The sequence below is a fragment of the Aegilops tauschii genome, chromosome 5 (assembly GCF_002575655.3).
Source record: "Aegilops tauschii subsp. strangulata cultivar AL8/78 chromosome 5, Aet v6.0, whole genome shotgun sequence".
Taxonomy (NCBI): domain Eukaryota; kingdom Viridiplantae; phylum Streptophyta; class Magnoliopsida; order Poales; family Poaceae; genus Aegilops; species Aegilops tauschii.
The window spans coordinates 513,949,439-513,963,384 of NC_053039.3; positions in this window are offsets into that span (position 1 = coordinate 513,949,439).

Here is a 13,946-nt window from a genome sequence, read left to right on the forward strand (position 1 = left end):
TATATTTGATATACATGTTATTGATGTGTACTTTACTAGTGTTAATAGCAACCCCTCGGTATTTGATACTGGTTTAGTTTCTAAGAGTAGTAACTCAAAACAGGAGTTGCAAAATAAACAGAGACTAGTTAAGGGCGAGGTGATGATGTGTGTTGGAAGTGATTCCAAGGTTGATAAGATCACCATTGCACACTCCCTTTACCTTCAGGATTAGTGTTGAACCTAAAATAAATGTTATTTGGTGTTTCCGTTGAGCATGAATATGATTGGATCATGTTTATTGCAATACGGTTATTCATTTAAGTCAATGAATAATTGTTGTTCTATTTACATGAATAAAACTTTCTATGGTCATACACTTAATATAAATGGTTTATTGAATCTCGATCGTAGTGATACACATATTCATAATATTGATGCCAAAAGATGCAAAGTTGATAATGATAGTGCAACATACTTGTGGCACCGCCGTTTAGGTCATATTGGTGTAAGGCGCATGAAGAAACTCCATGCGGATGGACTTTTGGAATCAGTTGATTATGAATCATTTGATGCTTGCGAACCATGCCTCATGGGCAAGATGACTAATACTCCGTTCTCCGGAACAATGGAGCGAGCCACTGACTTATTGGAAATAATACATATTGATGTATGCGGTCCGATGAGTGTTGAGGCTCGCGGTGGGTATCATTATTTTCTGACCTTCACAGATGATTTGAGCAGATATGGATATATCTACTTGATGAAACACAAGTCTGAAACATTTGAAAAGTTCAAATAATTTCATAGTGAAGTGGAGAATCATCGTAGCAAGAAAATAAAGTTTCGACGATCTGATCACAGAGGCGAATATTTGAGTTACGAGTTTGGCCTTCAATTAAAACAATGTGGAATAGTTTCACAAACTCATGCCACCTGGAACACCATAGCATAATGGTGTGTCCGAACGTCGTAACCGTACTTTATTTGATATGGTGCGATCTATGATGTCTCTTACCGATTTACCACTATCGTTTTGGGGTTATGCATTAGAGACAGCTGCATTCACGTTAAATAGGGCACCATCTAAATCCGTTGAGATGACTGTGGTTTGGCAAGAAACCTAAGCTGTCGTTTCTTAAGTTTGGGTTGTGATGCTTATGTGAAAAAGTTTCAACCTGATAAGCTCGAACCCAAATCGGAGAAATGTGTCTTCATAGGATACCCAAAGGAGACTGTTGGGTACACCTTCTATCACAGATCCAAAGGCAAGATATTCGTTGCTAAGAATGGATCCTTTCTAGAAAAGGAGTTTCTCTCGAAAGAAGTGAGTGGGACGAAAGTAGAACTTAATGAGGTAATTGTACCTTCTCCCGAATTGGAAAGTAGTTCATCACAGAAATCAGTTCCAGTGATGCCTACACCAACAAGTGAGAAAGCTAATGATGATGATCATGAAACTTCAGATCAACTTACTAATGAACCTCGTAGGTCAACCAGAGTGGTACTGTAATCCTATTCTAGAAGTCATGTTACTAGACCATGACGAACCTACGAACTATGAGGAAGCGATGATGAGCCCAGATTCCGATAAATGGCTTGAGGCCATGAAATCTGAGATATGATCCATGTATGAGAACAAAGTATGGACTTTGGTGGACTTGCCCGATGATCGGCAAGCCATTAAGAATAAATGGATCTTCAAGAGGTAGACGGACGGTCATGGTAGTGTTACTATCTACAAAGCTCGACTTGTCGCAAAAGGTTTTCGACAAGTTCAAGGTGTTGACTACGATGAGATTTTCTCACTCGTAGCGATGCTTAAGTTTGTCCGAATCATGTTAGCAACTGCCACATTTTATGAAATCTGGCAAATGGATGTCCAAACTGCATTCCTTAATGAATTTCTTAAAGAAGAGTTGTATATGATGCAACCAGAAGGTTTTGTCGATCCTAAAGGTGCTAACAAAGTGTGCAACCTCCAGCGATCCATCTATGGACTGGTGCAAGCATCTTGGAGTTGGAATATACACTTTGATGAGTTGATCAAAGGATATAGTTTTATACGGACTTGCGGAGAAGCCTGTATTTACAAGAAAGTGAGTGGGAGCTATGTAGCATTTCTGATATTATATGTGGATGACATATTGTTGATTGGAAATGATGTAGAATTTTCTGGAAAGCATAAAGGAGTGTTTGAAAGGAGTTTTTAAAAGAAAGACCCCGGTGAAGCTGCTTACATATTGAGCATCAAGATCTATAGAGATAGATCAAGATGCTTGATAAGTTTTTTCAATGAGTACATACCTTGACAAGTTTTGGAAGTAGTTCAAAATGGAACAACCAAAGAAGGAGTTCTTGCCTGTGTTGCAAGGTGTGAAGTTGAGTAAGACTCAAAGCCCGGCCACGGCAGAAGATAGAGAGAGAATGAAAGTCATTCCCTATGCCTCAGCCATAGGTTCTATAAAGTATGCCATGCTGTGTACCAGACCTATTGTATACCCTGCCCTGAGTTTGGCAAGGGAGTACAATAGTGATCTAGGAGTAGATCACTGGACATTGGTCAAAATTATCCTTAGAGGACCAAGGAAATATTTCTCGGTGATGGAGGTGATAAAGAGTTCGTCGCAAAGAGTTACGTCGATGCAAGCTTTGACACTGATCTGGATGACTCTGAGTCTCGATCTGGATACATATTGTAAGTGGGAGCATTTAGCTAGAGTAGCTCCATGCAGAGCATTGTACACATAGAAATTTGCAAAGTACATACGGATCAGAATGTGGCAGACCCATTGACTAAATCTCTCTCACAAGAAAAACATGATCACACCTTAGTACACTTTGGGTGTTAATCACATGGCGAGGTGAACTAGATTGCTGACTCTAGTAAACACTTTGGGTGTTAATCACATGGTGATGTGAACTATTGGTGTTAAATCACATGGCGATGTGACCTAGATTATTGACTCTAGTGCAAGTGGGAGAATGAAGGAAATATGCCCTAGAGGCAATGATAAAGTTCTTATTTTATATTTCCTTATATCATGATAAATGTTTATTATTCATGCTAGAATTGTATTAACCGGAAACTTGATACATGTGTGAATACATATACAAAACAAAGTGTCCCTAGTATGCCTCTACTTGACTAGCTCGTTAACCAAAGATGGATAAGTTTCCTAACCATAGACATGTGTTGTCATTTGATGAACGGGATCACATCATTAGGAGAATGATGTGATGGACAAGACCCATCCGTTAGCTTAGCATAATGATCGTTAAGTTTTATTGCTATTGCTTTCTTCATGACTTATACATATTCCTTTGACTATGAGATTATGCAACTCCCGAATACCGGAGGAACACCTTGTGTGCTATCAAACGTCACAACGTAAATGGGTGATTATAAATATGCTCTACAAGTGTCTCTGAAGGTGTTTGTTAGGTTGGCATAGATCGAGATTAGGATTTGTCACTCCGAGTATCGGAGAGGTATCTCTGATCCCTCGCGGTAATGCACATCACTATAAGCCTTGCAAGGAATGTGACTAATGAGTTAGTTACGGGATGATGCATTACAGAACGAGTAAAGAGACTTGTCGGTAACGAGATTGAACTAGGTATGAGGATACTGACAATCGAATCTCAGGCAAGTAACATACCGATGACAAAGGGAACAACGTATGTGAAGGAAATATGCGCTAGAGGCAATAATAAAACTATTATTTATTTCCTTATTTCATGATAAATGTTTATTATTCATGCTAGAATTGTATTAACCGGAAACATAATACATGTGTGAGTACATAGACAAACAGAGTGTCACTAGTATACCTATACTTGACTAGCTCATTGATCAAACATGGTTATGTTTCCTAGCCATAGACATGAGTTGTCATTTGATTAACGGGGTCACATCATTAGGAGAATGATGTGATTGACTTGACCCATTCCGTTAGCTTAGCACTCGATCATTTAGTATGTTGCTATTGCTTTCTTCATGACTTATACATGTTCCTATGACTATGAGATTATGCAACTCCCGTTTACCGGAGGAACACTTTGTGTGCTACCAAACATCACAACGTAACTGGGTGATTATAAAGGTGCTCTATAGGTGTCTCCAAAGGTACTTGTTGGGTTGGCGTATTTCGAGATTAGGATTTGTCACTCCGATTGTCGGAGAGGTATCTCTGGGCCCACTCGGTAATGCACATCACTATAAGACTTGCAAGCATTGCAACTAATGAGTTAGTTGCGGGATGATGTATTACGGAACGAGTAAAGAGACTTGTCGGTAACGAGATTGAACTAGGTATTGAGATACCAACGATCGAATCTCGGGCAAGTAACATACCGATGACAAAGGGAACAACGTATGTTGTTATGCGGTTTGACCGATAAAGATCTTCGTAGAATATGTGGGAGCCAATATGAGCATCCAGGTTCCGCTATTGGTTATTGACCGGAGACGTGTCTCGGTCATGTCTACATAGTTCTCGAACCCGTAGGGTCCGCACGCTTAAAGTTTCGATGACGGTTATATTATGAGTTTCTGAGTTTTGATGTACCGAAGGTTGTTCGGAGTTCCGGATGAGATCGGGGACATGTAGAGGAGTCTCAAAATGGTCGAGACGTAAAGATCGATATATTGGACGACTATATTCGGACATCGGAAAGGTTCCGAGTGATTCGGGTATTTTTCGGAGTACCGGAGAGTTACGGGAATTCGCCGGGGAGTATATGGGCCTTATTGGGCTTTAGGGGAAAGGGAGAAGAGAGGCTGGGCGCCCCCCCCAAGGCCTAATCCGAATTGGACTAGGGGGAGGGGCTGCGCCCCCTCCTTCCTTCTCTTCTCTCTCCCCTTTCCTTGACTCCTACTCCTACTACTTGGAAGGGGGGGATCCTACTCCTGGTGGGAGTAGGACTCCTCCTAGGGCGCGCCATAGAGAGGGCCGGCCCTCCCCCTCCTCCACTTCTTTATATATGGGGAGGGGGCACCCCTTGGAGACACAACAATTGATCAGTTGATCTTTTAGCCGTGTGCGGTGCCCCCCTCCGCCATAGTCCACCTCGATAATATCGTAGCGGTGCTTAGGTGAAGCCCTGCGTCGGTAGAACATCATCATCGTCACCACGCCGTCGTGCTGACGAAACTCTCCCTCAACACTCGGCTGGATCGGAGTTCGAGGGACGTCATCGGGCTGAACGTGTGCTGAACTCGGAGGTGCCATGCGTTCGGTACTTGATCGGTCGGATCCTGAAGACGTACGACTACATCAACCGTGTTGTGCTAACGCTTCCGCTTTCGGTCTACGAGGGTACGTGGACAACACTCTCCCCTCTCGTTGCTATGCTTCACCATGATCTTGCGTGTGCGTAGGAATTTTTTTGAAATTACTATGTTACCCAACAGTGGCATCCGAGCCAGGTTTTATGCGTAGATGTCATATGCACGAGTAGAACACAAGTGAGTTGTGGGTGATATAAGTCATACTGCTTACCAGCATGTCATACTTTGGTTCGGCGGTATTGTTGGATGAAGCGGCCCGGGCCGACATTACGCGTACACTTACGCGAGACTGGTTCGACCGACGTGCTTTGCACACAGGTGGCTGGCGGGTGTCAGTTTCTCCAACTTTAGTTAAACCGAGTGTGGCTACGCTCGGTCCTTGCGAAGGTTAAAACAGCACCAACTTGACAAACTATCGTTGTGGTTTTGATGCGTAGGTAAGAACGGTTCTTGCTCAGCCCGTAGCAGCCACGTAAAACTTGCAACAACAAAGTAGAGGACGTCTAACTTGTTTTTGCAGGGCATGTTGTGATGTGATATGGTCAAGACATGATGCTAAATTTTATTGTATGAGATGATCATGTTTTGTAACCGAGTTATCGGCAACTGGCAGGAGCCATATGGTTGTCGCTTTATTGTATGCAATGCAATTGCCCTGTAATGCTTTACTTTATCACTAAGCGGTAGCGATAGTCGTAGAAGCATAAGATTGGCGAGACAACAATGATGCTACGATGGAGATCAAGGTGTCGCGCCGGTGACGATGGTGATCATGACGGTGCTTCGGAGATGGAGATCACAAGCACAAGATGATGATGGCCATATCATATCACTTATATTGATTGCATGTGATGTTTATCTTTTATGCATCTTATCTTGCTTTGATTGACGGTAGCATTATAAGATGATCCCTCACTAAATTATCAAAGTATAAGTGTTCTCCCTGAGTATGCACCGTTGCGAAAGTTCTTCGTGCTGAGACACCACGTGATGATCGGGTGTGATAGGCTCTACATTCAAATACAACGGGTGCAAAACAGTTGCACACGCAGAATACTCAGGTTAAACTTAATGAGCCTAGCATATGACAGATATGGCCTCGGAAGACTGAGACCGAAAGGTCGAGCGTGAATCATATAGTAGATATGATCAACATAGTGATGTTCACCATTGAAACTACTCCATCTCACGTGATGATCGGACATGGTTTAGTTGATATGGATCACGTGATCACTTAGAAGATTAGAGGGATGTCTATCTAAGTGGGAGTTCTTAAGTAATATGATTAATTGAACTTAAATTTATCATGAACTTAGTCCTGGTAGTATTAGCATATCTATGTTGTAGATCAATAGCTCGCGTTTTGCTCCCCTGTTTTATTTTGATATGTTCCTAGAGAAAACTAAATTGAAAGATATTAGTAGCAATGATGCGGACTTGGTCCGTGATCTGAGGATTAACCTCATTGCTGCACAGAAGTATTATGTCCTTGATGCACCGCTAGGTGACAGACCTATTGCAGGAGCAGATGCAGACGTTATGAACGTTTGACAAAAGCTCGGTATTATGAATACTTGATAGTTTAGTGCACCATGCTTTACGGCTTAGAACCGGGACTTCAAAAATGTTTTGAACGCCACAGAGCATATAAGATGTTCTAAGAGTTGAAATTGGTATTTCATACTCATGCCCGCGTCGAGAGGTATGAGACCTCTGACAGTACTTTGCCTACAAGGTGGAGGAGAATAGCTCAGCTAGTGAGCATGTGCTCAGAATGTCTGAGTACTACAATCACTTGAATCAAGTGGGAGTTAATCTTCCAGATAAGATAGTGATTGACAAAGTTCTCCAGTCACTATCACCAAGTTACTAGAACTTCGTGATGAACTATAATATGCAAGGGATAACGGAAATGATTCCCAAGCTCTTCGTGATGCTGAAATCGATGTAGGTAGAAATCAAGAAAAACATCAAGTGTTGATGGTTGACAAGACCACTAGTTTCAAGAAAAGGGCAAAGGGAAGAAGGGGAACTTCAAGAAGAATGGCAAGCGAGTTGCTGCTCAAATGAAGAAGCCCAAGTCTGGACCTAAGCCTGAGACTGAGTGCTTCTACTTCAAAGGAACTGGTCACTGGAAGCGGAACTGCCCCAAGTATTTGGCGGATAAGAAGGATGGCAAAGTGAACAAAGGTATATTTGATATACATGTCATTGATGTGTACTTTACTAGTGTTTATAGCAACCCCTCAGTATTTGATACTAGTTCAGTTGCTAAGATTAGTAACCCGAAACGGGAGTTGCAGAATAAACAGAGACTAGTTAAGGGTGAAGTGACGATGTGTGTTGGAAGTGGTTCCAAGATTGATATGATCGTCATCGCAGACTCCCTATACTTTCGGGATTAGTATTGAACCTAAATAAGTGTTATTTGGTGTTTGCGTTGAGCATGAATATGATTTGATCATGTTTATTGCAATACGGTTATTCATTTAAGTTAGAGAACAATTTTTGTTCTATTTACATGAATAAAAACCTTCTATGGTCATACACACCAACGAAAATGGTTTGTTGGATCTCGATCGTAGTGATACACATATTCATAATATTGAAGCCAAAAGATGCAAAGTTAATAATGATAGTGAAACTTATTTGTGGCACTGCCGTTTAGGTCATATTGGTGTAAAGCGCATGAAGAAACTCCATGCTGATGGGATTTTGGAATCACTTGATGCTTGCGAACCATGCCTTATGGGCAAGATGACTAAAACTCCGTTCTCCGGAACAATGGAGCAAGCAACTGGCTTATTGGAAATAATACATACTGATGTATGCGATCCGATGAGTGTTGAGGCTCGCGGCGGGTATCATTATTTTCTGACCTTCACAGATGATTTGAGCAGATATGGGTATATCTACTTGATGAAACATAAGTCTGAAACATTTTAAAAGTTCAAAGAATTTTAGAGTGAAGTGGAAAATCATCGTGATAAGAAAATAAAGTTTCTACGATCTGATCGCGGAGACAAATATTTGAGTTACGAGTTTGGTCTTCAATTAAAACAATGTGGAATAGTTTCACAAATTTGTGCCACCTGGAACACCACAGCATAATGGTGTGTCTGAACGTCATAACCGTACTTTATTGGATATAGTGCAATCTATGATGTCTCTTACCGATTTACCACTATCGTTCTGGGGTTATGCATTAGAGACAACTGCATTCACATTAAATAGGGCACCGTCTAATCCGTTGAGACGACACCGTATGAACTATGGTTTGGCAAGAAACCTAAGCTGTCGTTTCTTAAAGTTTGGGGTTGCGATGCTTATGTGAAAAAGTTTCATCCTGATAAGCTCAAACCCAAATCGGAAAAGTGTGTCTTCATAGGATACCCAAAAGTTGCTGTTGGGTACACCTTCTATCACAGATCCGAAGGCAAGATATTTGTTGCTAAGAATGGATCCTTTCTAGAGAAGGAGTTTCTCTCGAAAGAAGTGAGTGGGAGGAAAGTAGAACTTGATGAGGTAACTGTACCTGCTCCCTTATTGGAAAGTAGTTCATCACAGAAATCTATTCCTGTGACTCCTACACCAATTAGTGAAGAAGCTAATGATGATGATCATGTAACTTCAGATCAAGTTACTACCGAACCTCATAGGTCAACCAGAGTACGATCCGCACCAGAGTGGTATGGTAATCCTGTTCTGGAAGTCATTTTACTAGACCTTGTTGAACCTACGAACTATGAGGAAGCAATGATGAGCCCAGATTCCGCAAAATGGTTTGAGGCCATGAAATCTGAGATGGGATCCATGTATGAGACCAAAGTATGGACTTTGATTGACTTGCCCAATGATCGGCAAGCCATTGAGATTAAATGGATCTTCAAGAGGAAGACGAACACTTATAGTAGTGTTACTATGTACAAAGCTAGAATTGTCGGAAAAGGTTTTCGACAAGTTCAAGGTGTTGACTACGATGAGAGTTTCTCACTCGTATCTATGCTTAAGTCTGTCCGAATCATGTTAGCAATTGCCGCATTTTATGAAATCTGGCAAATGGATAAACAAAACTGCATTCCTTAATGGATTTATTAAAGAAGAGTTGTATATGATGCATCCAGAAGGTTTTGTCGATCCTAAAGGTGTTAACAAAATGTGCAAGCTCCAGCGATCCATCTATGGACTGGTGCAAGCATCTCGGAGTTGGAATATACGGTTTGATGATTTGATCAAAGCATATAGTTTTATACAGACTTGCGGTGAAGCCTGTATTTACAAGAAAGTGAGTGGGAGCACTACAATTTCTGATAAGTATATGTGAATGACATATTGTTGATCAAAAATAATGTAGAATTATTCTGCAAAGCATAAAGGAGTGTTTGAAAGGAGTTTTTCAAAGAAAGACCTCGGTGAAGCTGCTTACATATTGAGCATCAAGATCTATAGAGATAGATCAAAACGCTTGATAAGTTTTTTCGTACATACCTTGACAAGATTCTGAAGTAGTTCAAAATGGAACAATCAAAGAAAGAGTTCTTGCCTGTGTTACAAGGTGTAAAATTTAGTAAGACTCAAAACCCGACCACGACAGAAGATAGAAAGAGAATGAAAGTCATTCCCTATGCCTCAGCCATAGGTTGTACAAAGTATGCCATGCTGTGTACCAGATCTATTGTATACCCTACCACTGAGTTTGGCAAGGGAGTACAATAGTGATCTAGTAGTAGATCATTGGACAACGGTCAAAATTATCCTTAGTGGAATAAGGATTTGTTTCTCGATTATGGAGGTGACAAAAGGTTCATCGTAAGGGTTACGTCGATGCAAGTTTTTGACACTGATCCAGATGACTCTAAGTCTAAATCTGGATACATATTGAAAGTGGGAGTTATTAGCTAGAGTAGCTCCGTGCAGAGCATTGTAGACATAGGATTTGCAAAATACTTACGGATCTGAATGTGACAGACCCGTTGACTAAAATTATCTCACAAGCAAAACATGATCACACCTTAGTACTCTTTGGGTGTTAATCACATAGCGATGTGAACTAGATTATTGACTCTAGTAAACCCTTTGGGTGTTGGTCACATAACAATGTGAACTATGGGCGTTAATCACATGCTGATGTGAATTATTGGTGTTAAATCACATGGCGATATGAACTAGATTATTGACTCTAGTGCAAGTGGGAGACTGAAGGAAATATGCCCTAGAGGCAATAATAAAGTTATTATTTATTTCCTCATTTCATGATAAATGTTTATTATTCATGCTAGAATTGGATTTACCGGAAACATAATACATGTGTGAGTACATAGACAAACAGAGTGTCACTAGTATGCCTCTACTTGACTAGCTCGTTGATCAAACATGGTTATGTTTCCTAGCCATAGACATGAGTTGTCATTTGATTAACGGGATCACATCATTAGGAGAATGATGTGATTGACTTGACCCATTCCGTTAGCTTAGCACTCGATCGTTTAGTATGTTGCTATTGCTTTCTTCATGACTTATACATGTTCCTATAACTATGAGATTATGCAACTCCCGTTTACCGGAGGAACACTTTGTGTGCTACCAAACGTCACAACGTAACTGGGTGATTATAAAGTGCTCCACAGGTGTCTCCAAAGGTACTTGTTGGGTTGGCGTATTTCGAGATTAGGATTTGTCACTCCGATTGTCGGAGAGGTATCTCTGGGCCCACTCGATAATGCACATCACTATAAGCCTTGCAAGCATTGCAACTAATGAGTTAGTTGCGGGATGATGTATTATGGAACGAGTAAAGAGACTTTCCGGTAACGAGATTGAACTAGGTATGGAGATACCGACGATCGAATCTCGGGCAAGTAACATACCGATGACAAAGGGAACAACGTATGTTGTTATGCGGTCTGACCGATAAAGATCTTCGTAGACTATGTGGGAGCCAATATGAGCATCCAGGTTCCGCTATTGGTTATTGACCGGAGACGTGTCTCGGTCATGTCTACATAGTTCTCGAACCCGTAGGGTCCGCACGCTTAAAGTTTCGATGACGGTTATATTATGAGTTTATGAGTTTTGATGTACGGAAGGTAGTTCGGAGTTCCGGATGAGATCGGGAACATGACGAGAAGTCTCGAAATGGTTGAGACATAAAGATCGATATATTGGACGACTATATTCGGACATCGGAAAGGTTCCGAGTGATTCGGGTATTTTTCGGAGTACCGGAGAGTTACGGGAATTCGCCGGGGAGTATATGGGCCTTATTGGGTTTTGGGGAAAGAGAGAGGAGAGGCTGGGCGTCCCCCAAGGCCTAGTCCGAATTGGACTAGGGGGAGGGGCTGCGCCCCCTCCTTCCTTCTCTTCTCTCTCCCTTTCCTTGACTCCTACTCCTACTACTTGGAAGAGGAGGGGGGGAATCCTACTCCCGGTGGGAGTAGGACTCCTCCTAGGGTGCGCCATAGAGAGGGTTGGCCCTCCCCCTCCTCCACTCCTTTATATACGGGGAGGGGGCACCCCTTGGAGACACAACAATTGATCAGTTGATCTTTTAGCCGTGTGCGGTGCCCCCCTCCACCATAGTCCACCTCGATAATATCGTAGCGGTGCTTAGGCGAAGCCCTGCATCAGCAGAACATCATCATCGTCACCACGCCGTCGTGCTAACGAAACTCTCCCTCAACACTCGGCTGGGTCGGAGTTCGAGGGACGTCATCGGGCTAAACGTGTGCTGAACTCGGAGGTGCCGTGCGTTCGGTACTTGATCGGTCGGATCGTGAAGACGTACGACTACATCAACCGCATTGTGCTAACGCTTCCGCTTTTGGTCTACGAGGGTACATGGACAACACTCTCCCCTCTCGTTGCTATGCATCACCATGGTCTTGCGTGTGCGTAGGATTTTTTTTGAAATTACTACGTTACCCAACAGTATGTTGTTATGTGGTTTGACCGATAAAGATCTTCGTAGAATATGTAGGAGCCTATATGAGCATCCAGGTTCCGCTATTGGTTATTGACCGGAGATGTGTCTCGGCTATTTCTGCATAGTTCTCGAACTCGTAGGGTCCGCACGCTTAACGTGCGATGACGATTTGTATTATGAGTTATGTGATTTGATGACCGAAGTTTGTTCGGAGTCCCGGATGAGATCATGGATATGAAGAGGAGTCTCGAAATGGTTGAGAGGTAAAGATTCATATATAGCACGATGGTATTTGGACACCGGAAGTGTTCCGGGTGATACCCGGTCACTAGAAGTGGTTCCGGGCAACCCCTGGCAAAGATGTGGGCTTTATGGGCCAAGTAAGGGAACACACCAGCCCACAAGGGGCTGGTGCGCCCCCTACAGGGTCAGCCACGTGGGGAGAAAGGGAAAGGAGAGGAGGAAAAGGAAAGTATGAAGTAGGACTCCTACTTCCTTCCCCTCCTCCCTCCTTCCTTTCCCCCTTGTCCAAATATGGTAAGGGGGGCGAATTGGACTAGGGGCCCAAGTAGGATTCCTCCTACTTGGGCGCGCCCTAGGCTGCCTCCCTCCCTCTCCCTCCTTTATATACGTGGGGAGGGCACCCCTAGAACACATATCAATTGTTCCTAGCCGTGTGCGGTGCCCCCCTCCACAGTTACACACCTCGGTCATATCGACGTAGTGCTTAGGCGAAGCCCTGCGCCGGTAACTTCATCATCACCATTGTCACGCCGTCGTGCTGACGGAACTCCCCCTCGGCCTCAACTGGATCAAGAGCTCGAGGGACATCATCGAGCTGAACGTGTGCTGAACACGAAGGTGCCGTACGTTCGGTGCTTGGATCGGTTGGATCGTGAAGACGTTCCACTACATCAACCGCGTTACTAAACGCTTCCGCTTTCGGTCTACGAGGGTACGTGGACACACTCTCCCCGCTCGTTGCTATGCTTCTCCTAGATAGATCTTGCGTGATCATAGGAATTTTTTTGAAATACTATGTTCCCCAACAGGTTGTGCCCATCTCGGGTGTCCCCTGAACCGACTCTTTGCTCTATAAATACCCCAATATTCCATAAACCCTAGGGGAGTCGACGAAAATCAATTCCAGCCACGACAGAGTCCAGAACCACCAGATCCAATCTAGACACCATCACGGAGGGGTGCATCATGTCCATTGGTGCCTCTCCGATGATGCGTGAGTAGTGCTTTGTAGACCTACGGGTCCGTAGTTAGTAGCTAGATGGCTTCCTCTCTCTCTTTTGATTCTCAATACAATGGTCTCTTGGAGATCCATATGATGTAAGTCTTTTTGCGGTGTGATTGTTGGGATCGGATGAACTTTGAGTTTATGATCATTGTATCCATGAAAGTTATTTGAGTCTTCTTTGATTTCTTATATGCATGATTGCTTATAGCCTCGTATTTCTTCTCTGATATTTGGGTTTATTTGGCCAACTTGATCTATTTATCTTGCAATGGGAAGAGGTGCTTTGTGATGGGTTCGATCTTACGATGCTTGATCCCAGTGACAGAAGGGGAACCGACATGTATGTATCGTTGCCATTAAGGATAACAAGATGGGGTCTATTTCTACATAAATAGATCTTGTCTACATCATACCATCGTTCTTATTGCATTACTTCGTTTCTCCATGAACTTAATACACTAGAAGCATGCTGGATAGCGGTCGATGTGTGGAGTAATAGTAGT